General features: G+C 35.1%; 1 pseudogene; it reads right to left on the bottom strand.

Annotated features, from left to right (window-relative positions):
- Positions 1 to 2,113: 2,113 nt before the first annotated feature.
- LOC136828288 (sodium/mannose cotransporter SLC5A10-like) lies at positions 2,114 to 27,783 on the bottom strand (annotated as a pseudogene).
- Between the last annotated feature and the right edge of the window lie 51 nt (positions 27,784 to 27,834).

Here is a 27,834-nt window from a genome sequence, read left to right on the forward strand (position 1 = left end):
CGTTATGATAAGTGCGTGTGGTTATGAGTAGATAACTAAGAAAAAGAAACCCCTTGATTTTGCCGATTCTTACGTATAATTCTCTTATCATTAGAATTTTATGACATAAATCCCCTTCTTAAAGGTTTTACTGAACAGTTCAGCACAACTTTTGGGTTTATTGTACTAATGAATGTCTACATATTGATGATAAAGTTGTACAGAATTATCAACACTAAGGATTTTCTTTTTCTCATAAGAGCAAAATGCTTTGGCCAACTCTACCACCAATGAAGTAATTTCCAGAGTTCTTTATTGCATTATGTTTGGTCATTCCAAGAATTTTGTTTTCCTCTGTTATTTAAAGTGCACATCATCTTAACCATGTAATTGAAACAAAGGAAAATGACCATGGAAAAGTTGAGAAAGAAGCACTTTTTGTGGAGAAAATTTTCTCCATGTTCATTAAGTTTAAGACATTTTACCCAAAATCCTGTTTTATAGGTGCTGTTGAAATGTATTTGGTTATGGAAGACATTGTCTTGAAATCTCAGGCATTTTAATGTCGATAATGTTAATGGATGAGATGGAGGGAAGCAGTTTTTATCCTTAATTTTAAGGTAATTTATCAAACTACATTGCCTAAAAGTTGCTTTTTTTCTCTATGAACCGTCTTGCTGCCATGGCTGTGTGTTTAGAAATTTTCTGGACGACTGAGTTTCCATAGGATATTACACAGTAATGCTACCTGCAATATTTTTCATAGTTTACTGGGACAATTAACTCTTTAAGTATTAAAGTTATAACCTATCTGCCAATTGCTGACCTGTGATCTCATTTGATATGATAAACAGGTTGATTTGGTCAGTCAGGAGTTAATTTTTGGGAGAGGTCTCTTTTAAACCTTAGATTTGTCCACAAAAAAAATCCAGTGGTTATGTTGGGAGAGTATGAATTTGAATGTATCAGGAAACATCTAGTCTGATGGAATTGGATCCTTCATAGACATGATTGATACTGAAATCTGTCTCAGAATTAGCTGCTTTAGTGAAGGATTTTATGTTGTGTGTGTAGGACAGACATGGTGACTTTATAATCAGTTAAAACATACTGAATTGTCTGTAGACCATTACTCAACTTGGTGAGATGAGCAGAGAAAAACTTTGTAGATGTCTTGACCTGTACTGATTACTGGCATTTCTGTAGATGTCTTGACCTGTACTGATTACTGGCATTTCTGTACTAATTTGATGAGTGAAGATAAGGACCAATTTCGGCATAGGCTTGCAAGTAGGACTGTATGTACTCAGATGTCATAGATTTGTTATCTTCAGCTATTCTGGTAAGAGAAGAAAGTGATTTTCTTGGTTTAGCCCTGAAGAGAGACTACACTAAGGTTTACGTTAGTCCTTTGACACTCCGAAAATACATCCACTAGTATCTTACATATACAAGCATCTTGGCTAGCAAAACATGATACAAATATGGATTTATGTCATAAATGATACTACCTGACCTTTGTGTGTATTAGAAACAATCCAAGTATGTATTTTGGTGGTGAAAAATTTGGAAGTATTGTACTCATTTCCAGCTAGTTAAAGTCACAGCCTCCTGTTTTTGGCATCAAAGTTAATCAAGATGGCATGTACTGGGTACAGCATGATATCTATAAAAATAAATGTTACTTTTAATGCAGTGTGTAATGAGAATAATCCTATCAGGTCATGGTAATACGTATATGGGAAGGGCATTACCCCTTTTCCCTTAGTGACTGGATGAATATATGTTTGCTTGGCTCACCATTTATGTACCATATATATCTGTTTTTGTCACACTGTTACTGCCATTGGCCACCGTTCTTCATCTGCCAACTATGCTGCTCCAATCTACTTATAACAGTTAGGAGAAAATATATTTTGCTAGTCACCTTGGGAATGTAGAGCTCTTACTATGTGTATTACCTTTAACTGCCAGGGTTTTTCTAATTAAACCCTGGAAGTGCAGCTGTATATCTCCAGAGATATCAGCCTTAACCTACTAAGAGTTTTTGATGCCTCTGATAATTATGGACTTTGGCTCAAGGTTATTGTAACAAAATAGGGAAGGTACTCAAAATTCAATTAGATCCATGATATCCAAAGTTAGGTATATTTATTGTATACAAAATAATGGCCATAATTTTATGACATTTTTGCTAGCAAGATACCAGTGGCTTTAGACTTCTTTGCTAAGCTTCAGTGTTCTATGATTAGAGAAGTATAATGATGGTGCATCTCTAACTTTAAAACCAACATTTGTGCAGTCTTTCTCTTGAGCCAACTTGTTTTTAGTACTACAATTTATTAATAATGACAAATTTAGAAGTATTTAGTATGTAAAGATTCTATTTTCAGGTGTTTATGGAATAATATTGTTCTTTCTCATGAAGTCGGTGCAAGAATGGTGAACTGTAGGTCCAGACATGCCATGATGTTCATGTGGTCTTTGGTTATGTCACCAAGTTTTTGCTTAAGTTGATTACTCTGTCAATCTACAGACCAGCTGCAGCATTATTTTGTAGATCAGTAAAGAACATGAATGTAATTGTGGAGAAATTAACCATCAAACTGATGTACAAGGCAAGAGTATTTTGGAAATTCACAGTTGCAAACATCATAGACATAGCACACTGAAGAATGTCCTGGCAGAAGCTAAAGTTGCTAGTATCAATTCATGTGTATAGTTGTTTGGTATGAACACAAACATCTTACTGAGAATACTTTCCTTTTACCATTCTAGATGGTACATAAACTGTGCTTACATATGGTGATAAGTGAAAAATGCAGTAGGTAATGCAAAAGCCTTTCCATTACAGCTGGTTTTGCCTTGCAAGTTCATTCTCTGATGTGGAAAAGTAAAACTCAGTGCTTGTGAGTGAATTTAAGAATTTTCATTGGTTTTAAGAAACCTGAACCATTTCTTTCCTTCTGCATTTCTAATTGTATCAATGAACACTCCTTTAATCATGACACTACCCAACTGTTTATTGACATAACTAGTGTGGGTTTAAACTGTTCTCCCTATTTTCTGTATTCTCACTGGGGTTTGTTATTCAGATTCCTTTCATGGTCAGCCTGTTACAGTTGGTTCCATTGTAAGAGCAACTGTGCAAGAGACATGACACTTAGCCCTGACTGAGAGAAGCACTCCACTTCCACAAAAGTGTGCATAAAAAGAGATTTTCGATGTTCCCTCTCTGAAGTTCACTGTACAGTGAAATAATTAAGAGACCAAGAAGTGTAATGCCTCTTTAGCATTAAGAAAAGGATCCCAGGTTTCCTCTTGTCCACTGGTATAAGTTGAACAAGCATTCAAGCGACTTCCTTTCACCACAGCTGAAAAATAAGAACTTATTGTAATTTTAAGCTTATTCATTCAACTGAATTATTCTGTATTGTCAGAAACAAATTCAAAATTAGGCTCAAGGAGAATTAATGTTTAAAGCTTCTGCATTACATTTGGAACAGATGTAGAATGGCAAAACTGGAGATGTAATATAAACTGTTATAAACTGTGTACTCGTGATCAAGAAGTATATAACTAAAACCAATGCAAATGTTACTTACATGTGGTGTGCTTTCTATTTTCACCATATTTTAGTTTCATAGACATTACAGTATTTAGATGGAATCATTTAACTGTGATATGTTTTAGAATAATAAAAGCTACATAACATAATTGTGTTTCACTTTCTTCCCCAACAGGTGTTTCATTGTTACAGTGCTTGAAAGCTACTTAAGGAAGTTTAAATATAATATACTATTTAATGTTGTAATGGCCAGAACATGTTCATACTCAGTTATGGTTCACTGAAATTATTCTTAGAGTTTCATACATATTAAAGATTTTCTGAGAATCCACTGACTGTCAGTTTTAATGTAAAGGTAAATACAATATTCATACAGCTAACATTAGCTTTATACAAGCTGAAAGATTTAAAAATTTATGTTGAAATTATGAACTATGTACAAAAACTTGACCTGTACAAGTCTGAACTAAAGGAAAAACAAGTACTTTGTTCAAAGCAAACCCATCAATCTTTCCGAGCCAAAATCATGGTCACAAAGTCCCTAGATACGCAAATTCTGAAGTCTGAAGGAGAAAAATAGTGGGACAACTGAGTGACCACTACACATGTGCATCAGTCAGTAGAAGCTACCCAGCTCCAACTATGGGGTGTCTCACTACTGTATGCTTCAGCTGTTGGAAATCTAATCATGCACTGTAATTTTTGTTCGATGTCCTTTTCTGTGTTTTTACTCTATTCATACATAAACCTAATTCTGTTAATTTGCCCTTTCAGGTTAGCTTTTACTAGTAAGCTAGATGTCTTGCTGGCTCCCTTTGAATGAGTGAATTTTCCCCCCTTTTTTTTTTGCAATTCAGTGAAGAAGTTCTGCTCTAGTTAGATGATATTTTGATTATTGTCATACAGCAGTTTTTTGGTACTTTGTAAACTTGACTGTTGGTCTGGTCTAACAACAGTTAACAGCAATGGACAGGTTTGAAGGCAGGTCATTTCTGCATTTTTTTTCCTACACTAAATGCTGGTGTTTGCCTTTTGCTGATTTGTGTTGGATTTGAAATGCTGCATTCATTTTTTGTTCTGGATATCTGTTATACTTTGTACTGCTGGCTGTAATTTATAATTGCATAAATGACTTTTCCTTTTCAGTTATAAAAATGGAAGTAGTGTTATGCTTACAGTTCCTTTCTCTATTTGTTAATTCAGTCAGCTGAGTAATGCTGTGTAATGTTTCTAAAGTGACGGGTTTGTACCCGGTTTAAAGGAGCTGTATAAATTTTCCATATTTGCAAGTCAGTGAACTTTGAAACTAAAGGATTTGAAATTGGTTCTGTATGTTTCACAAAATCCTTAAATATACTTACATTGTTTCAGTGTACTGGCAAAGAACAACTTCAAAAACTAAGCATAGAAACCGTACACAAAGGTACTCAAAGTAAGGCAGATGATACAATTGATGTTAATCACCCTGTGAAAAAAAATATATACATTAAAAGTTTATTCATAATATCTTTCCACCTCAGTTTAAGTAAATTTGTACATAACTTGGTAGTTGTAGTACAGGTATTGCCAGTTTTGTTTTTTTTTTCTTTTTTTTTCTTGTCAGGTTTTTTCTTGTCAAAATACATTTTATATCTTATATGTTAATGCTAAAATAATTCTATGGTATAAATTCAACAAAGGACAGTGGTTAATACCTTAGATATCAAAAGATTAAATTTTTTAACTTGAACAACCCCAACATAATCTAGAAAAAAAATTAAATGAGCCATAATAAATGCCATGTAGTACAAATATTTAAGCTTGAAAATCATTTTATTACAAAGCATATTATAATAAACAGGATTAAATTCATTATAAAATAATTTCATGTCATTTAAAAGTTTGATGTTAAAATTTCCCTCAACTCTGCACCATATACCAGAATTTCCATACAGTCAGGGATCAAAAATTTTGCCATTTTTTCAACATTTTCTGAAATTCTTAGTGGTCCTTGTCCTGCTATTTCCATAAATTTGATATTTCCATTTTCCAGATTCTGGATCTTGAGAGCTCAGTCTTTTTTCTAGCTTCATGCCCAAAACATCTCAGATGAGGACTGACTATTTTCCAGCTTTATGTCCAGCCACCTGAATCCTTCAGAAGTCAAGACAATTTTCCAGCTTTATGTTTATGTGTACTACTGTAATCTTTAAGATCGTCAATTTCCCATCATGACCAAAGTGTTAATCTTTGAGCTGTCTATATTGTCCAGCATCTGGGCATTAAATCTCTCAGGAGCATCATCAGTAGCATTTTCCCAGTGCAATCCAGGTATGGTCATGTTTCAGTATTTCAGCAGTCGTAGCCCCGCAGTCTTCAGTTTTTTGCAACAAATGCCCATGTCACTGCTCTGCATCAGCTACTAGCTCTGTTTCATAATGAAATACTCTATATTCACAAGTAGTTCAATGTAGTATAGTCCTTTTGTTTACATATTCACCCTATGAACTATGAAATCAAATTAAATCTGTTAAAAGCTATAACAGAAGGCATCTATACCAGGACTTCCCATAAAAAACAGTACTGTACAGCACTGCTAATGTCCTTGAAAGGCCTTTGGTTTATATATAACATAATAGTGTTTCTGAGCAAAAAGCTGAATTCTGTTTACATGTTTTTTCAACTCTCCCTTTCTCCCAAAAACCATTTTCTGTTTGATGGGCCTTTTTTTTCTCGGTACTTTTAGTAGGTTTTTTTCCTGTTCAGACTTCTCTTTCACACCATTCCATTTCAACATTACTATGGTTATAGTATTAAACAGTAGGTTTTTTTCCTGTTCAGGTTTCTCTTTCACACCATCCATTTCAGCATTACTATGAGTATAGTATTAAACAGTACTTTTTTTCCTGTCCAGATTTCTCTTTCACACCATTCCATTTCAGCATTACTATGGTTATAGTATTAAACCCTAAAAAGAAAAAAGTCTGGAAACACCTTGGACTGTGGTCTCTCTTCCTCCCTGATCTTTTTGAAGTGATGTTGAGGACAGGTAATCAAATGTTTTATCTAAGATCTGCTTTTCCCTGTACAGGGTTAAATACAAAATGAATTCTCTCCATTGTCTTCCATCCTTTGCACCTTCTGCCTGATTCCAACTCCTATTAGGTCCATCTCTGGTCCTGGTAGTACTATTAGGTCCATCTGGTAGTAAGTCCCAAAGAGGTTCAACTTACCCATTTGTGAAAATCCTACCCAGGCTTTTGCAAATATTGTGCCTTTTATTCTGCATAGTTGCTTCTCAGAGTAAATATGTATCACAAATAATTTTACTGTACACTGTTCCCTCACCCTTTCCCATCAGAACAATAGTGCTATGTGTATAGAGCGGCAATCAGCAAAGTAGAGTCCCAGGCAAAGTGTCCCTCCAACACTATAATGCTGCTTTGTTACAGCTAGTAGTTGCCCAACCACAAATTTGACTGGTCTAACTCTTCTACAGAATGGTGGTTGAAATCCTTCAAAGATAAGACTCAGACTGTCTAATGATAGCACTTCTCTTCAGATGAACATGAAATTAGAATTTTGCTTCCACAAATGCATTGTTTCATAAGCTAGAAGCAGAATTTCATTGGTTTTGAATGAACAGTATACAGTACAGTAAAGTAATACTGAAGAAGGAATATACAGTATAGCAATACTGTCACGTTAATGGTTTCTGCGGGAACTGCTGGTTCCCCCTCGTTCCCTTTTGTGGATTGCTGCCTCCTTACCTTCAAGTTTTTTTGTTTTGATGTTCTCGTTGAGCTGCCGTTTTTCTTTCGCCAGTCGGGTCTGGTAGGGCAGCGGGGTAGCGGCAGTGGCAACAGCAGCAGGCAGTTTTGGAGTCGGCGTTGGTCGAGTTTTTGAGCAACAAATTGGAGCACGCCTCTAGCACGTCGTAGAGGTGGAGTGTGACCATGGTAGTCGTGTGACCACGAGCTGCTCATCTTTGTTGACAGCGTGAGGCTGTCCTGACGTCTCCATCGGGGTAGTCTGGTTTGTGGGGTCTTGTCCTGTTGTGCAGCTGAGGGCTGTCTTGGTGACCCGATGGAGGACGTATTTTTGGTATTTTTTCTGCCTGCTGTTGTTTATTTTTGCCTTTTTTTTAAAGCTACCTTTTTTGTTTATTTTGACTTGCTTTTGTTTTGTGGTGCCTTTTGGCTTATTTCTTGTATTTATGGTTTTTTTATCTTTTTACCAGACCTGACTCACTTGTAAATATTTGTAAAAATAAATTAATATTAAGCTTATTTTATTGTTTTTGTTGTTTTCTCCTCCTTTGTTTGTTGCTTCTGCCGTCAGTCATGACAGCCCCGTCCTGAGTATGTTAAGAACCTGCATAACGGCCCACTCGGTCGTTACAATGGCGACCGTGACAGGACGGCTCTGTTTTGGCTGGCGGGGTTGTTACGGCATTGGAGGATCATGAAGTGTAAAAAAAAAAAAATAATCTTTTTTTTTTTTTAGGTGGGAGGTGTCACGTTAAGTGATGGTTTTGCGGGAACTGCTGGTTCCCGCTTCGTTCCCCTTTGTGGATTGCTGCCTCCTTACCTTCAAGTTTTTGTGTTTGATGTTCTCGTCGGTGAGCTGCCGTTTTTCTTTCGCCAGTCGGGTCTGGTAGGGCAGCGAGGTAGCGGCAGTGGCAGCAGCAGCAGGCAGTTTTTGGAGTCGACGTTGGTCGAGTTTTTGAGCAACAAATTGGAGCACGCCTATTGGAAGGGTGGAGTGTGACCATGAGTAGTCGTGTGACCACGAGCTGCTCATCTTTGTTGACAGCGTGAGGCTGTCCTGACGTCTCCATCGGGGTAGTCTGGTTTGTGGGGTCTTGTCCCTGTTGTGCAGCTGAGGGCTGTCTTGGTGACCCGATGGAGGACGTATTTTTGGTATTTTTTTTTCTGCCTGCTGTTGTTTATTTTTGCCTTTTTTTTAAAGCTACCTTTTTTTGTTTATTTTGACTTGCTTTTGTTTTGTGGTGCCTTTTGGCTTATTTCTTGTATTTATGGTTTTTTTATCTTTTTACCAGACCTGACTCACTTGTAAATATTTGTAAAAATAAATTAATATTAAGCTTATTTTATTGTTTTTGTTGTTTTCTCCTCCTTTGTTTGTTGCTTCTGCCGTCAGTCATGACAGCCCCGTCCTGAGTATGTTAAAGAACCTGCATAACGGCCCACTCGGGTCGTTACAAATACACAAAACTCTTACTTCTTCCAGAATGGAGGTTCCCTTAGGAAATGTGCGGCAGCAGCTGCTTGCTGTTCTTCGGTTCTTTTAAATTTATCTACACTACTGGTTCCTGCATTAACAATGGCAACTACAGTACTTGTATCTGTAGACGATCCTGACAAAAGAGGGCCAGAGTTAAATGTCATCTATTATCCATTATCTTACAATAAGTTGGGCAAGTTAATGAAACTGGTGCAAAGTACTGCACAATAGTCTGCTGTAAATCTTGATAAAAGCTAAACGGTTGAACAGATTATGATTTACTGCTATGCTGCCCGTAGCCATCATATTAAAGTAATTAACAGTAGTGTGCCAAGGCAGTGCATGTGCTGTAATTTAAATATAGTGATAAATCTATTAAGATTATTACATCAGAGAACAAAAATATAAAAAAACTTCTAATAAAGAAAAATGCTCTTAATTCTTCCCAAAGCAAACAAACTTGAATAAAAGTTTGTGGAGGAGGGAATTACCTGGGTTTGGTCACAGAAGTCTCATGACTAAATAAAAAAAAATATTTTTAAGGTTTAATTAGCATTTTAATGAAAATAAAAAATCAGAATTAATACCGTATTCTCATAACTGAATGACACTGAGCTTGAGCATTATACCCGAGTACAAACCACAGATTCATTTCGAAGCATTAAAAAAATGTATTATTATTATTATTAATGTTAGTGGACCCCCACCTATTCACGGTTCTGGATTCGCGGATTTCTCTGTGGAACATATTTACACATTCTTCATGGAAAATTCACCTATTCGCAATATTTTTCATAGAGAAATATTCACAATTTACTGTATTTTCATATTTTCATGATTAAATGCACTTTTTGTGATAAAACTATGAAAATATTCAGGTATGAGAATTTTTTGAGAGTTTTTTGGTGTTTTGAAGTATCAAAATAGGCAGTTATAAGCATTTTTAGAGGGGTTTTTAAGTATTCACGGATTTGAGCTATACAAAGGGGGTAGTGGTACGCATCCCCTGTGAATACCGGGGGTCGACTATTAGGTACTATTATTATTATAATTATTATTTAGCTGAAACCACTATTGGGGTAAACTCCACAACTTTATATGGATTCATCAGGGTTTCACCTGTTGGTAGAAAAAATTATACCTTAACAGATAACAGCTTTATGAAACTTTAAAAATAGAAAAATTGGTAATAAAAGCAAAACTGAAATTACCTTCAGTTAGCTGAATATCATTTGTAGAACTATGCTCTATGTTTTCCGTCCTATTTAATCCTGAGCTCTTCCCAATGGGACGTCTTACCCGAGGATCATATCGACTAGAAAAAGTCAGGCGATACAGCTGTAAACAAATTACAAACATTAAACCATTTACCATACTTTCTCACAACTACATCGAGCTCTGTACAGATGTGTTTGCATGGTCAATAGAACTGAATAAATTACACAAAGGGAATAAAATTAAACATACCCTACACAGTACAGTATTCACCTAAGAATTCATGCTCAGGCACCCATTCTATTATTATGTAGTCTTAGATTTATCAACCAGTCCTTGTACCACCTGCATCATCGCATCAAAGAATGTTCAGTCTGTTGCATGTATGGAAAACTGAATTCTTTTTCCAATGTTCCCTTAACAGTAACTCTCCTTCAGTCTTACTATATAAAAAATTCAGCTGCATATTTTCAGTACAGTGTGTTGTTTACAAGGTCGTTTCAATCAACTAAGTAACTTGAAGAAAAACTTATAACTGATTGTGGCAGCTGAATCCTCTTAGTGGTGTAAGACTAAAGAAATACTACTGCTGAAGGAATGTCAATAGAATACCAGCATAACTTGTTAATTTTGTAATTTAACATCTTAATTTTGCATGTTTAAAGAAGCAAAACTATCCTCTAAGAATTTATCTCTATGTGCCCAAATACCTCTCTCTTTCAGGAATGAAATCCAGCAATGTGTTGTTTTAACTTACTCTCCCTCATTACTTACGCATTCATCTGGGATGGGTTCTGTCGTGATGGAAACGCAGAAGGCCGTAACAGCAGTAACAATCCAACACAAAAAACAAAAATGAAGGTAATGCACACCACCAATTACATTCTTCACTAATTCTGGTCTAGGGTCAGGATCACCTGAAAATAAATGTGTGATTAGTATTCTCATACAGCACATGTAACTGAAGTGCTGTATACAAATGGTATTCTTTCAAAGCTCTCAGGTCAACTGGAAGTAGTATACTGTACTACAGTCAACTGGAAGTAGCGTACTATAGTGTGAAATAAAAAGATGCTTCACTCTACACCAATGAAAGATTAAAACTCCATTTATAATTCTTTGCATCTGACCAAGGCAACATTAACATATAACACCTTGTAAACTGATACCATAAATAAGGATTACAGTATACTTCAGTTGACTGTAGGAGACGATTTCTAAACTATCATTATGTAGAGTGCAAAAGGGATAATTCTGCAGTTTAATTCTTATATAGAGCACAAATACTATAATGATTACAGTGAATCTGCAATTCTACTTTTCATTAATTTTGTATAAGATTATATGGGGGGGTTACTGTCATTGTGTCTGCTGTTAAGCAGCAAGTATTTTCTTAATACAAGCCTATTCAGGTTCAATTCCAAAGCTCATGATCTTAGACGGTGGCCACTTACATTATTTTCATTACATGAATTTCGAGGACCTTACTAATGTTCAGGGTGGAATTCTCCCCTAGTTTTCAACGTCTCTATTTAAAGTCTTTAATAGCATAAGAATGATATTTATTTCTCTGTTATTATTTCACCCCGGCTGACATGGGTCCCCGATCCAGAAAAAATATATTTTGACAAAGGAAAAATCTATTTCTGAGGAGGGGCCCGAATCTGATGACCCACCTGTTTTCATTCTCTCCCTCCCATGGTAAACATCATTCTAGTGGGGTGGGTGCTAACATGGAATGCGACTAGTGTTGCCTTGTGTACAGTCCGCGAGTAGTGCATGGGCTTGTATCGGCACCTCTCTCGTTGGGACTTTTGACATTGGGAATCTTTATAGGGCAGGGTCCGTGATTGTGACAATCTCACCCTTTACCATATAATAACTCCATTTCTTGGAGCTCGCTCTGGGGGTAGTAACCCCAGCTTTACATTTAGCTTTTCTCTGGTATCTAGCAACGGAATTACCTAGAAATAAGTGCTGAATGGATTATTTCACCGGGTGACACGGGCCCTCCCAGAAATAGATTTTTCCTTTGTCAAAATCCTTTTTGTAGTCAACTTGAAATATCCTCAGGTGTCTTGTAACCAAGGATTACAATAACAAAAATGTGTTAAAAGCCTTGTAACAGGTAAGCCTAGAACTATCTGGTAAATGTGTTAAATACTGAATAATTTAATGAAATGAAATATGGTTTAACAGTAAACTGAAACATGAAGATACTTTGCATTCAAGATAAAAGTACCTGTACATGAAATGTATCGTTTTACATATAATATGGCAAATAATTAAAATGTTTTTAATATGAAAAATGGACAGAATATTTAAAAATACAGTAGTGAAGAGTGTAGGGTTATTACTTAATACAAAAGGGTTACATTTATTTATAAAGAAAAAAAAAAAAAATTTAAAGACAGCCAAAATTGATTCTAATGGTCAACAGCTTAACAAACTTTTGAAATAGTACAAAACAACTGAAACAGAAATTGGTGAAATAAATATATATCACTGAATTAACATTAAAATTATTGTAATGAAACATCGATAGAGCAGAAGTCAAAGGACAGTAAGCAGAAAAAGTATTGAGCATACTAAAAGTTTTTAATCTGCATTTGGAGTAATGAAACCGATTCAGTTAATGTTCACAAGCGAATTCTTATGACCAAAGTACTGACTATAATTATAGACAAAATTTTAAGAGATGTGATATGGGTAAAATGAAAGAATCTGAACTAAGATAACATTAGGAAAGGTTACCTAAAATACAATTAAAACAAAGGAGTATCAACAAAGCATTATCTGAAACCCAGTCATTTGAAAAAACTGAGGATTTTAAGAACCAAGCTTAGACTAATGGAATGTATTTCTAAATGTTGAGCACAGAGAAGCAATAGTATATTAAGTCCAAAAGTATCTGATATAGATCAAATCATAGCTGGGGAATTTCGAGAAAGGATCAGTGAATTTAAAGACAATATATCTTGAAATCCTTTCTTATTAACGATGCCTAAATAACACTGTTAAGTTGAACATGCAGAGTAGGCCTATTGTACTCGAAGATATACCGAACAAGTACCGTATATAAGGACTATGATGTAAACCAGTTAGTAATAGTGATTTTCTTTTGAAACAGCACCTTAGCTCACTTTAGTTTGCCCATGCTTTTGCTTGTCTAAAGTTTGTTTATTCTTACAAAAGATGTTTACCTGAACCACAAGCAGGGACGTCATATGCAAATTCAGCAACAAATCGGACGATTCCCATAAGTAAGCCAACCATAAGTCCCCAAAACGCTCCCTGTAGAAGGCAAAATACCCAATGGGTTATGAAGACTCTGGTACAAGGATTGTAATAGATTCTTAGTAAAAGCTATAAAAGCATATCAATGCAAGCTTTTTTTTTTTTATTTAATCATCGAATAAATGAGGAAGTGTATTTTATGTAGAAGTCTGCAAGCAGATTCTTTAAAAAGGTACACATACATCTGATCAGCAGGGTAATATAACTATCTCCATAATCTTTAATAAAACTGTCTCCATAACTTAACTGAATAACTAATTGTCTAATCATGAGACTGACCAATTTCAAGGATATTTGATTAATAATTCTACTATATGCTGTAAAGTGCAATGGGTATCCATATATTCTGGTTCTGTTTTGTATGTAACACAGACCGTCAATAAGTAATGAACTGAATGCTTACCTTCATAAAATCTTATAAAGAAGAACCTATTAAAGAACATAGTATTTTACACTATATACCATAATGTAAAATACAATGCGAGTGCAAAATTACTTGAATAAAAGCCCCAAGCCTATCACTTACTCACTGAAACTAGTACAAATTGTTAGTGCTCCTATTTAGTGCACCACAGTAAGTCTTATGAACATTTAATAAAAATATCCCAGATAGCAATTTCTCCTCATAGTCAGAAAACAAATTCAGACAGTAAATCGTCCAGTAATTTCCTTTATTGCTCATATGTACTGTAACTATAAAAGGGAATCTATTCACCATCAACTGTGAGGTCAGGTATATTTCTGATTCTTCTAGCATTTTAAAGTAGTCACCAATGCTTTTGTGCTTGAGCCCATCATGAGCCACAAAACATGTTATTTGCAGCTTGAATATATCCAGTGATGTTTCCTTTCATATTACACCTTTTTTTAATTATTAAGCTCACACATGTATTGAAGAATCCATCTCCTCTTTTGCATGACTATGTGTTTTCACACATTAGGCTATAAAGTATTGCCTGATGCCAAGGTTCCCTATCTCCTCCTCCTCCTCTCTAATTGGATGCAGCCACATCAATCTAAGCAAAGCTCAAACTGAATAGGGTGGGTTGAAGTTATTGACCATTAACCCCCATGGAGGGGACTCACTATCTTTTGAATATAAAAAGCACCTATTTGTCAAATTCTTAACCAGATGTTTCTCTCTCACCCATGTAGCACACTAGTAAACCAACAGTTTTATCTGCAAAATCTGAATTTTAGTCATTTTTTGCATTTACTTTGCTGGATTTTTTAGTTCTTGAATAAAACTACCAAAACTGATTAGTTAGGGTTTCTAACCTATCCATTTTTCTTCGTTTATCAGAACCCACAAGAGTATTTGCCACTACAGTTTTGAAAAGATGCACCACTTTTCACAGGGTGTTATGACCTACCTTTTCATTAATTCTTTTGCAAGCAAGACCAATGACATAAATAGCACAGATTGGGGATGCCAAGAATGATATCACCATGTTGATGTAATCGAAGAGCTGTGACTTGCCAGTGTTCCTACAATTATAAATTAAAATTAAAAATTAAAACTAAAAATTTTTCTGTCTCTGAACAAGTTTACTTATGGAAAATTCTTCTGCAATATTTATGAAAACCAAAGAAGCTTTTTCTGCATCGTAAACAATAACATGGACGCTAAGCACCAAAAAATCCCTGGAATATCCACTCATACAACCTTACCAGGTTTTGTAAATGGCAGCTATCACAAGAAAAAATTAAAGTTAGTTCAAAGCAATTCCAGACAACTCGGCAGATAGTATAACCAAATTGAAAACTAGGAATATCTGATTATTATTCTTATTTAATGTTGAATGGTACAGGTAATACTATAATGAATTATCATTTGCAACAAAATTACAAAAGTAGGAATGATGGAGTTGCTTTTACAATAATATTGATAATGAAGTGACTGATTAGACTGTCCATGCCCAGAACCTTGATTGAAATTTAACAAAGAAAATTCCTAATATTAATGTTGCCTTCTTCATACTGTAATGTAAAAATGCGTAAAGTGCTAATTATGATGAAATAAAAATTAATTTAACTATGTTCAAAAAAGATTAAAAAAAAATCAAGCAATCATCAGTTTTCAACAAAAAAGAGGTATGTAGTTCACATTCATAATGTGTTTGAAGAGTATGATTATGATCATCATAATGTGTGAATAAATGACTTGATTATCCAGAATTCCAGATTATAACTAATGTTTTTGACAAATAAGAAGCTACATTCAAAGAATACTTACTGTATTATGGGAATCCATAGAACAGAGGCAATGACCATTAAAATAACAAAGAGACGTCCAACAATGATTAGTTCTTTTTCTGTTGGCTTTGAATTCCCAAACTTATTCAGGCAAATCTTCTTCCTCAACAATGTCCAGAGGTCAATTGTGAAGATGGTAGAGGCTGAATTGAAAACTGATGTTAGGGATGACATGAGGGCAGCCATCATTACAGCCACCATTAGACCTCTGAAGCCTAAATGAAAAATAATGATCATTAACTTCTTCAAACATTTTAAGGATTGGTAAATTTTCATAAACATTTTGTGTAAGAAATAATTCCATGGTATTCAGATCACTGGTTTCCTTTCCCTGTAGTGACTTTCCCCTCACATATGGCATTTGGAGGTCTTGTCCTGATCAGTACTACTGTATAAACAAACGAAAAAAACCCATTTGAATGGCAAAATGTGAGAATGGCCAGTCAGAAGCTTTAGCAAGGGAGGTGGTATCATAAGGAAATAACAAGCAAACAAACACACACAAACTTGCATCTACACAAAAAGGCAGAGAAGCAGAGTGCCATATCACAAATTACAAATGAAACTTACAGTTTCCACTCCAGGTATGACTTCTACCTCCGATTCTAGTGGGCTCCCATCTACTGTTTAAATCTATTAGGCATAAACTGACTGTGTTTCCTATCTTTGTTCTTGGTCAAGATTGTGAACCTATTCTCCCTGTCCTTGGTCTGTTCTTGATTGTCTGTAGCCTAAGTCTCCTATATGTTCAAGGTTTTAGTTCAGCTTCTTCTACCTACAAGTGGTTCCCTTCACTCCTCACATGTTATTATGATGTCTAAAATTAGACTGTAACAAAGACCTCTGGTACAGCTACCATCTTTTCCTACCTCCCACCTCCTCCATGTACCGTATATAAACTACTGTTATGTTTTGTCCTTCTATGTATCATGGCCTTCTTATTCCATAACATTCTCATTCGACATCTATCCGTGTAGATTCAGCCAAGAGTCCTCTTGCTTGCAGGGGAAAGGAATCTCAGAGTCACAGACTGACGTGATGGAGTGGAGCTTTACTTTGATCATTACCTCTTCTTCCTGTTATAGCTTCCTGTTTTATAACTATCCCATTTCTGTCCAGACCAAATGACACACTCAAAGCAGTCATTCTGTACTTTGTGCCTAGAGAAGCTAAAGAGTCCCAGCTATTATTTCCATCTATCAATTGAAACATGTTAATAATACCTTTAGCAATAAATTAGATGTAATATAACCTTATACCATACTCTAGTGTACCTTCTAGCAGAAGGCATATTTAGTAAATGGCACTTAATTCTATGGTATTATCAGTGGTTGACGAACAATTTCTCCAATACAAATGCAGTGAATGAATTCTAATAACATACCCACAGGCAGGAGATTCAGCACCAGTTCAGCATATGCAGAGTTTGTGCATCCCTTGGGACTGCCACATATGGCCAGGCACTGCTCAGGATCTGCACAGGCAACGCGGTCAGTAAACAATATCCGTGCTGCCATGCCAGGAAACACCATCACCCACAAAGGTAGGAACTTCAAATACGCAGCCAAAATTGTTCCTCCCTTCGCATGCAAAACACTTCTGCTTGCCAAGGTTCGTTGAACAATCACCTTTCAAATTAAGAAGAAAATAGTAGTAACAGCTAGTTAGTTACATACAAAATTTGCTAAATAGTTACACAGAAAGGTATCCTATGTAGTTTTAAGACTTGTTTGCTTTTTCATAGCAGTAGTGAGCTGATGGTAGTTGCATAACAAATTGGAATACTGTATACTGATAATTGATTTTAATTTAGCTCCTTTATATCTCTATAGTCACGACAAATGACAAAAAACTGTTTTGTAATGGCAACAACCTTTAACAGGGATCGTTCTGAGAAGTACTCAATATGAGGAGATCCTCTTCTTACATGAAAATACTAGATTTCCTTCATTAAACGACATATTAACATAGCCTAATTGCAACAAAATAAACAGATTTAAAAAAAAAAAACATTATTCCTTCTGCTGTATATGCAAATTCCTGGATCAAGTGTGTATTCTTTGAAAAATCTTTTAATGCTACTATTTGAAATGGCTTTTATACCATAATTTGCCATTCTGTTACTAATTCTGGGTTATGCAGTACATTACAGTATATGTGATATGTTTTATACTTTTGCTGAAATCTCCCATATTTCTAATAGTATTTCCTTTTCAGCTACTTTAGTAGTAATTTTCTCATAGTTTGACCTTTATGTTTTAGAAAATTAACTCAGAAAAGTAATGTTTTCTGCTGCAATAAATATTCCCTTTACAATCAACATGCCTTTGAATGTTCACATACTGTGAATTTTTACTTTCATACAGAACATTATCTTTAAAAACTCAGAATTACATTACAAAAAAATTAAAACCAAATTCCAGTTAAACATAACCAGTTTAGGTCACTGACAATGTCTGATATTTGGCTTTGAGAAGCAAAAATTACATCCATTTAGTCTACCTGTTCAGTACACCAATACCAAACTTGTATGATAGCCAGCCCAAAAGTCATGCCAGTCCAAGGATATTCACTCTTCATGGGGTCAGTTGTCCTCAACAGGCTCATGAAATCTTCAGGGGGCTCCCCACAACTTCTGTTAAAGGCATCTTTGCCCCTGATGGAAGCCACAGCATAAGGGTACTTCTCCACCAGTCCACTGTAGCCTCCAACAGCATTGAAGGCTATGGCCATTCAGTGTTAAATCAATTCATTATTTATACAATCAGTTATAAAGACTTTGCACTCAAATCTCTTATGATTATGGTATATTACCTAGTGTCAAGTTTCTAACCAGATTCAACAGTATTTTCAGGCATTTAATATCAACAGACCAAAAGATGAAACTACATACGAGTATAGCATATTCCACAATTCATTTCATAATTAAAATTAAAAGAAGAGAAGATCTAATTAATTGCTTTAATTGAAAGTTCATTTAACCTTCTTTATATGATAGAAGCAGAATCATTTCACAAACTTAGAACATACACTGTACATAAAAAAAAAATTTACAGATGTTTGTACATACTTACAAATGATCATCAGAATCAGAGACCCACAGACCATAAGGACAGTCTGAACAAGATCTGTGTAGACAACAGTTGTGAGACCTCCAACAATTGTGAAAACAGCAGCAACAACTAACAAAAGTAGTACACATATGTACAGCCACAGGCCTGAGTTCTTGTTTAGTGAAAGTTGGATGAAAAGTGCACCAGCATACAAGTCAGCCTGTTTAGAAGACACCAGGAAGATGAGGACATATTAATTTTCATTATCTGGAGTTAAAGCTTGGGAATGACAGACATAGGGCAAATGTGATTACTGAAAATCAGGTGTAGTTTGTTTGGCAGACATCCTTAACAGATAATACTGAGCTCCTTAGGTCGTTAGTTTCAGCTGTCAGTTTGGATACATCAATAAATATTACACAGCCTATGAAAGATGTACAAACTTACAAATTATCAATATAAATATGAGTGTTGAAAATATCTGACCGTTTCACCTCAATTTCTTCTTTGCAATCCTTTGCATCTTAATGCATTGTTGTTTGTATTGGTTATTGACCTTTGCTCTATCTTTACTTACACCTACTAGGCCTACTAATATAAATTTTTCTTCTGTGTTCCTTTTGTCATTTCACTTAATTTGCATTAATTTACATATATGGTAGTCAAGAAAGCTTTCAAATAATTAAATAATATTCACAAAATAAATTAATTTAATGCTAAACCCATTTGATGTTACAAGAATCACAATGTGCATATCAGTTCCTTTAAAAAAAAAAAATAGTCCACAATACTTACAGCAATTTTAGTAAATATGGAGAGTGCAAGGGATAAGCAAGACAGGTAGACTCTGGATTCTCTGTCCACCAAATCGAAATCTGAGGTACTCTGGCATTGTATAAACTTCAGAGGCTAGGTACACAGGTACAAAAAACCACCCCAGGAGCACTAGTCCATATATAGCCTAGGAAGGGGAGCAAAAGAGAAACTTAACCTGTGCAAAAACTGTCTCACCATCTATAGCCTGTGAAGAGGAGCAAAAGAGGAACTTAACCTGTGCAAAACTAGGTCTTTTTGTTTTGCCTGGCAATGGACCAACTCTACTCTAGTATGTAACTGCAAGACTCCAGGTATACTTATATCATCTATTCTATTAAAACCATGTTGGAGAGGCCATTACTCCTTTTCTCCTTACAAATGAGAGATTTATGAGTGCCTGAAAAAATGTGCTATTTCACTGTACATTTGAACTGAAACTTAAACTTCATGCTCTGGAAAATGGCTAATTAGAAATACAGTTACCCCTTGTTCATATCCATGGGCAGCAATTCCTGAAGCTGCTCCTGCCCCAGCCAGTCCTATGAAGTGCCCTGATCCGATATTGCTTGCAAACAAGGACGTCCCCACCTGTTGAGAAAGAAAAGATAAAAGAAATTTAAACAAAAAATAATTACAACGAACAAGAGAAAAAATATTCCTTGGTTAGTGCAGTTATACTGGATCTAAAACTGGTCGAGAGCAAAGAGAAACGTGTTTTTCAAAATGTTTATGTATCAAAAAACATCTTTCTATGATTGAAACATTTAGCATTCAAACTCCAGCTAGATAAATGTTCAGATACACTCCGTCTATAGTTATTCTATTATTTAATCAAGAATTATCTTGATGGATATCAATAAAAAAAAAAAACAGATTATTAATACAGAATGGTACTTGAATGGTTTTACTACTAACATGGAAGAATTTCGATAATTTCATAATAAAAAAAACTTTGACATCTAACATTCTATGACCTCGTCACCCTACTAAGAAACGAGTCACTGAGAAAAAAAAAACACCCTGGGTTTATGTCGCATCGCTCTTTTTTTTTTTTTTACTTTATTTTATACAGACGAGCATAAAATCTCCGAAAGGTATTGTCCGTTACATTTACTTTCACTGACGTAAAAGAACTCCAAAACTCCAGCTCAAAATAATATAAACCAATCAACAACATTCACTACCTCAAAATAATGCAAGCCAACCAACAACATTCGCTAACTCAAAAATGAAAGGCAAACAACAACAATCACTACCACGAGTGCCAAGACCTACCATCGCTGTTCATTGTCGAGTTACAGGAGAAAATGGTTATAAAATAGGAAGTCAACAATAAAAATAAGATATGCATAATCCCTTTAATGACTTTCCTACAGCAGTATTAAAATAACATATCATAAATCCGCAAATCTTTTAGGCTATGAGGTGATTCCCTAGTATATCATTAAACTGCTAAACTCTTAAACCTTTCATCAGGAAAACAATCGAACAACAATAACTAGTCTCAATTGGTTCCTAGTCTCATCTCAAACCAACCAGGATGGCTCCATGCCGGAAACACTTACGGCGCCTGCGCTAATTACTCTAACAGAAACAGTTTTCACACTGTTTTTAAGATGGAAGCTTTGGCATTTTTATGACCATTTCCCATCATAACCATCAGTAATACTGATGTTTTCCAATGTTCATTTATGAAAAGGTATTTTCAGAGCTTTCCGTAAAAACAAAAAAAACTTGCAAGTCAAAGACACACAAACAAGATTCTGAACATAATATGGATCGTTCATATTGACAAGAGTCACAAGAACATTGGTTTAAGATACTCGAAACAGCTGCCTAAGAAAGGCATCACTATCACTGTTCACCTCACAGTCCTGTGACAAAAGTACTTTATGAAAAAGTGAAGAATGCCTTTGGTCTTCCGTATCATGCCAATCATGAAGTTTCTTCTTCAGCATATGGCAGACAGTACAAGCACTAATTCACTTTAAACATAAACTCAAAATTAAAATTCTCTGTATTCCCTAATTATTCCCTTTTTTTGTTAAATCGTCTCTCTCTCCCCCTCTCTCTCTCTCTCTCTCTCTCACACACACACAACAACAACAACAACAACAATGTTTCTACCGATTTGCCCTGAGTCCACAACCTCTTTGACAAAAATATTAATTTTTTAGGCGGGGGGGGGTGGCTAGGTTAGGAATACATCCACATAACACGCATGTAATGTCAAGATAATTAAAAGGTTAAAAATCTCTGGTTAACATTATGCAATTTGACCCTATACGGAAAGCATTTAGAAAACGCCTCCGGCTGGGAAAGTATGACCAAAAACTTTCCAGTGATGAAACCTGGAAAAATGACAACTACGTTGATGTTATAACCTGACTCCATTCAACCGATGATGACCTAAGAAAGAATGTTGTTCAGACAACCATATAACTAACAATTTTCATAGTTACATTTGTGATTTCCACTGAAACCTTTTGCGTGGAACGGCGTTGCAGGAGAAAATGGTGGTTACGATAAAAACTCAGAAATCTTAGAAATGGTTTTACTGGTACAACTCAGATATCCGATGTCATCAAACGACTTTGTCATAACGTATCTAGTAATTCTCGTTGATCTTGATTAATCGAGGGAGAAATTACAGCATAATTCAAAACGGATGAAATTTCTTCGTGATGGCCATATTCTTTTTTTGTTAATCAAGCTTTTAAGGGTTGAAGCCTGCTGAGCGGTACATATATTTACAACAGTCTTGTACTTCCATACAGACTCTGTAAGCGTTAGTTAATTTGCTTAATAGGAATATCTTAATTAAATTATACTCACTGGAATCCATCCCATATTCCGAGAGGCAAGGAAATACCCAGACACACTGCCTTTCTTGCTCCATCGAGAGGACTGCAAAGAAAAAAACAAGATTAATAATAAGCACACGCAGAGGAGAGAGAGAGAGAGAGAGAGAGAGAGAGAGAGAGAGAGAGAGAGAGAGAGAGAGAGAGAGAGAGATTCGCTACAACAAAGTAAAACAAAATCAACTGTGAGCTAAACTACCCTAGTACGAAATTCCAGCCTTTATCTCTGTTTCTTGTTTTGAATAAATGTTTGAGAAAGCCTTCGCCGTTCATTGCAAGTACAGTACTTTTAATTAAGACAAAAAATATGTCCAAACGCCCACAGACAAAAGTCAGGCATTGAACTTATTTCCTGAATAACAGGAGGATTTATTATTACTCCCAGAGAAATGACTTGAAGTAACTGGCTGTTGACACAAAAAAAATCCAGTTTACAAAGTAATACGTTCAGTTATTACTAATAATTTAAAATGATAGTTTAACGAGTTCTGGAACAAGCATTTCAACCCTCTCGTAACAAATTTTGTAATTGATGTTCACAGTTTGCTCTAAGATCCTTCCATATTATATTCGACACACGGCATCTAGAATAAAATTACTTTATTACTTTAATCACTAAAATTATAACTTTTACTCACGGAATTACAAAATAACAACCAATCACAATTTTTTCCCTTAATTTGTTTATATAATGAAACAGCCACTTTATATATCCATTTTTTGAATAATCATTCAAGTTTGTACTACTACTTAACATCAAATTAAAAGAGCGTTGTCTGCTAAAAGGAAAACTATATAACTACAACATAATCTATTAACATGATGGGGCATATTCAAGTTTTTAGTTTATAAACTCGATTAAACAATTGTCTATATAATTAGTTTTGCCAAATATGCAAAAATAAAAGGACAAGTTTCCTTCTTCCCAGTTCACAGAACTCTATTTATTAATATTCTTCCTATAAGTCTATCTTTGGTTGCTAATAATTCATGCACATACTGTATATTCATAAAGTCTCCCTCTATCGTAAGGATAGCTAAATTGACCGTTTAGCTATTTTCATATACAATTCCAGTAAAACAAGGTGTAAATTCTTTCGGCAGAACACAAATATATAACATTTCATATTTTCGCAGTTTTCGTTTTATGACGCGAATCATGGCTGTTCCCTTTTAGCATGGAAAAAATAGCTCTTGATTCGCCTTGAATGCTAACTACTGTGTACCGTAACTGCCATGCCATTGCGGTAAATAAAGGTCCCTTGTGGTTGGTGGCTCCCATTCCACAACTAATTGAAGATGCATCTCATCAGTCATTTTTCAGTTTCTTCATTCATAGGGGAAACGTGTAAAATATACCAACGTTCTGACAAAACTTTTGAATTGTGAATGATTGTTCCCTGGAATAAAGTCACTTTTCGTAACACAAAAGACCAACTAAGCTTGCAACATCGTCCCCAATCTTCTCCATTTCCAGTACTTCGATTATTCGTGTTCATCTTGTGTAACTAGAGCTTTCACTTACATATCAAGATTTAACACAATGGCAGGATTAGATATTTTCATAAATTATCTAATTTCATTTTCCTTGTTCCATTCAAGGTTTAGGATTAGACCTCTAATTTCATTTTGCATTCCATTCAAAAAAAACTACCGGATGCCAGAAAATATTGTTTATTAAAAAAAAAAAAGACGCCTGTTAAAGGAGTAACTAATACATGCCTACAGTCTTGCCCACTCAGTCTCGCCTCCTAGGCAAATCGCCTCAGGGCACAGTTTTCACAGTCAAGCATTCTGCGTCGGTTGTGATTAATCTTTTACTAAATGCCACAAAAATCGCATATTAATTGTTCATCACATCAATTTTATGACCAAGTCATATTCACGCACTTATCAGGGCGAGTATATATTCCACACTTTCTTACTTACTGAGAAAACTGACAAAATATAATGAAAACGACAATATAAATTTGTTTACAATATCGGCTTCTTCTTCTTCCCGAAGATTTTAACTATTCTTTCAGCAAGGTGAAGTCTTGTTTCCATATCGTTTCTCGGTTGATTAGGTGAGTTCAGAGGTCAGTTAACACTTTATCACACCTATGGATTGCCTTTGGTTAAGAGTTCGCACTTGGCATAAGGCCGGCTCAGCCTAAACAAACCAGACTTTTAGATTACATATTAGATTATATTTTGCTTATCGACGAAAGCCAGAAGCACTTTGATTATGTTTCAAGGTTGTATAATTATTGTGATATAATTATTATTGTAATTATCATCATTATAATTACTGTATAATTATGTAAAGATAAGGAATGGCATGAGTGTCGTAATCCTGGCTCGTTATATTTCAGATTTACTTGAATACGTCACATATTTCTGATCGCTTTGACCCATACGTGCAAATATCAGAGGCGATGGGCTGAACGTAGTCGTTAAATTTAAAACTTAAAAAAACTGTGTGTGTGTGTGTGTGTGTGTGTGTGTGAGAGAGTGAGAGAGAGAGAGAGAGAGAGAGAGAGAGAGAGAGAGAGAGAGAGAGATGCATTCCAGCATTACGACCTGTGAATCCATTTACCTTTTGAAATAAGTTTAGTAACTCTTCGGCCTAATTCCTGCTGTTCAGTTGTGTTAGCTGTCGTAGAACTAAAAGATTCTTGAATGGTTCTATATAAAGTCTCGTTGCAAGAGCAGATTTACTTGACATTTTAAACCCCAGAAAACAATCAAGAATCATCACTTTGAAGGTAACTCCATTCAAATTAGTGATACATTACAACTTCAATCAAACATTTAATGAAAACTTTCGTAGTAAAGAAACTGAAAGTAAGACAACTTTTATTTAATTTTCTTTGTGATACAATTCACAATGGCATGTGTGCAGAACAACAAGCGTACACTTTAACAAGCGCGCCGCACATGCGCACACACCTGACGCGCAGGCGGCCGCCCCCATCCACCTCCCCACACACACACACACACTGGTAAGAGAAGGGAACCGGTAGTGGACACTTACTGTAGTTAAAAATCATAATAAGTATATAATCAGTATTTAGTGAATTTGAAAATGTTCGTATATGTATATATATATATATATATATATATATATATATATATATATATATATATATATATATATATATATATATATATATATATATATGTGTGTGTGTGTTTCATTCGTGTCTGGACGTTCACAATAAATAAATAGCAAATATAAGAACTTGGTTTTGTATCTCGTTCTGGGGAGGCTAAATCGCTATGTTACAGTTAATTCTAGGAACAAATTTACAAACAATAAAAGAGATTTCAACAGTTGGTTAAATTAATCTTAAACTGGCGAAAAAGCTTATGATGAACATCCCGATAACAAACATAGATAAAACAGTAAGATGCAATTTATTTAAAAATGTTTATCATGTCAAACAGACGTAAATTCAGACACATAAGTGAACGTCAACTAATCTTTATGCTTTGCGCGTCACGGTCTGGACCAAGGTCTAAGAAAGAGAGTCAAGGTCTGGACATTCTCGTTCGTTTAATCGCAACGGACCAGAAGTTTAAATCTGTTTTATTCCCTTCGAATCTCTTCTTCCATAGCCAAAGCTCTCTTTTAGTTTGCATTCTTCCATAGACTATACGCATACCATAAAAAAACAAGACGAAAAACATTCGCTCAGCTGAACCTGTTAGCAGCACTACTAAAAGTTTTCCTAGAGTCTAGCCCGAGGCAGAGCAGGTTGATTCCCGAAGTAGGAAGAAAGGTACAGCAAAACGGTTCGCATCCTTATATTACGCTATGTTTTGTGGTTGCTCAGCCACAGGGCAGCGTCACATTCTTGGAGTGGTTAGATAATTTTAATGTCTTCGGCCTTAGGCGTATTGACAGAGGAATATACACTGATTTAACGCATTCCTGTGTGCTTTTAACTGTATGAGCAGAACTTGCATGTCTTATTTTTTGGTAAAGTAAAAATCGATATGGTTAAATGGAATATATATATATATATATATATATATATATATATATATATATATATATATATATATATATATATATATATTATATATACAGATATAAATCTGCTGGGCAAATTTCAAAGGTCTGAAGGAGTCACTCAAATAAATTTTATTTGCAACTGCTCAGAATAAACTTACTCAGTTATATAGTTGATATATATATATATATATATATATATATATATATATATATATATATATATATATATATAGAGATAGAGAGAGAGAGAGAGAGAGAGAGAGAGAGAGAGAGAGAGAGAGATGCAGTTTTTACCTACTAGTGTTATTACACCATAGATATAGATATATATATATATATATATATATTATATATATATATATATATAGACTATATAACCGAGTAAGCTGATTCTGAGTGGTTGCAAATGAAATGTGCTTTCATGAATCTCAAGTGGATGGAAATGAAGTATATGAAATTAAAATGCTATAAGACTGACTGCTGATTGTAGGAAAATGGATGATTTTACGTGACTTCCCAAAACCTTTGAAAATCTGCCCAGCAAATTTTAGCAGAGGATATTAAAAACATTCGTATTTAGTGATTGCTCCACCGCCAAAAATAGTATTTGTAATACTTGCAGAATAAATCAAAATGATTTTTCAGATGCAGCCCCATAGAGACTTTTTCAAACAAACAAACTAACCACCTAAAGGGTAACGTGGGATTCCCTAGTTAATTTTCTCAGTGCATTTTGTTTAAAAAAATAATTTTCCACTTTATCGGTTTAAAATGTTAGAAAATACTTGCAGATCTTATGCTACTTATGTGTGAGACTATATAGGCTTAACTTGCGTCATCCTTTATGGTCTTCAAGCAGTCCATATGTTACCTATATGACAATTTTTGTTCAGAATTGCTTGAAGCTGAAAAGAGATCCTCATGTGATAATGTCTACGAAAGTTAAGTTTACGATCAACTTACATGTCAGGAAGAAAGATTTTCTTATATTTAACACCTAAAACGTATGGCATTTTTTAGTATAAATATAAAAAAAGCAAATAAAATTATTTCGTGGTTTATGTGTCGCTTTTTGCACTATGATTCGTTTAACCGCATCAGATTCGTTTTGAGATATAAGAAATATAAACCAAATAAAAACAAGATGAGTACAGGAGTTTTTGATTCGCTTTGATAAAGTAATAGTACTCTTAGACAGAGAGCCTAACACCATGTAAGAGAAATAATAGTTGCATGACAAAACACTAAGTCAATGCAAGAACTCACAAAACGCCTTGTAGTTAACTTACCCAGAGCCCCACTGCGAGCACAAATACGAAATACAGTGCAATCACTAGTACATCCACCCAGGTAAGTCTCGTTCCTCCGAGGAATTCCATGATTTTTGTTTGAAAAGATGAAATATTATGCGGCGAATTTCTTTTTCCAGAATCTAATACTTAAACCGCGGGACTTCGACTGAGAGGCGTTTCCTACTTCCAGGTTGGAGTCTCAACACTCCGGGAGCAACTTGACAACTGCAAGAAGCGGGGAAGAAGCCTTATGTAACCGGTAGGTCGCAAC

The sequence above is a fragment of the Macrobrachium rosenbergii genome, chromosome 42, assembly GCF_040412425.1.
Source record: "Macrobrachium rosenbergii isolate ZJJX-2024 chromosome 42, ASM4041242v1, whole genome shotgun sequence".
Lineage (NCBI taxonomy): Eukaryota > Metazoa > Arthropoda > Malacostraca > Decapoda > Palaemonidae > Macrobrachium > Macrobrachium rosenbergii.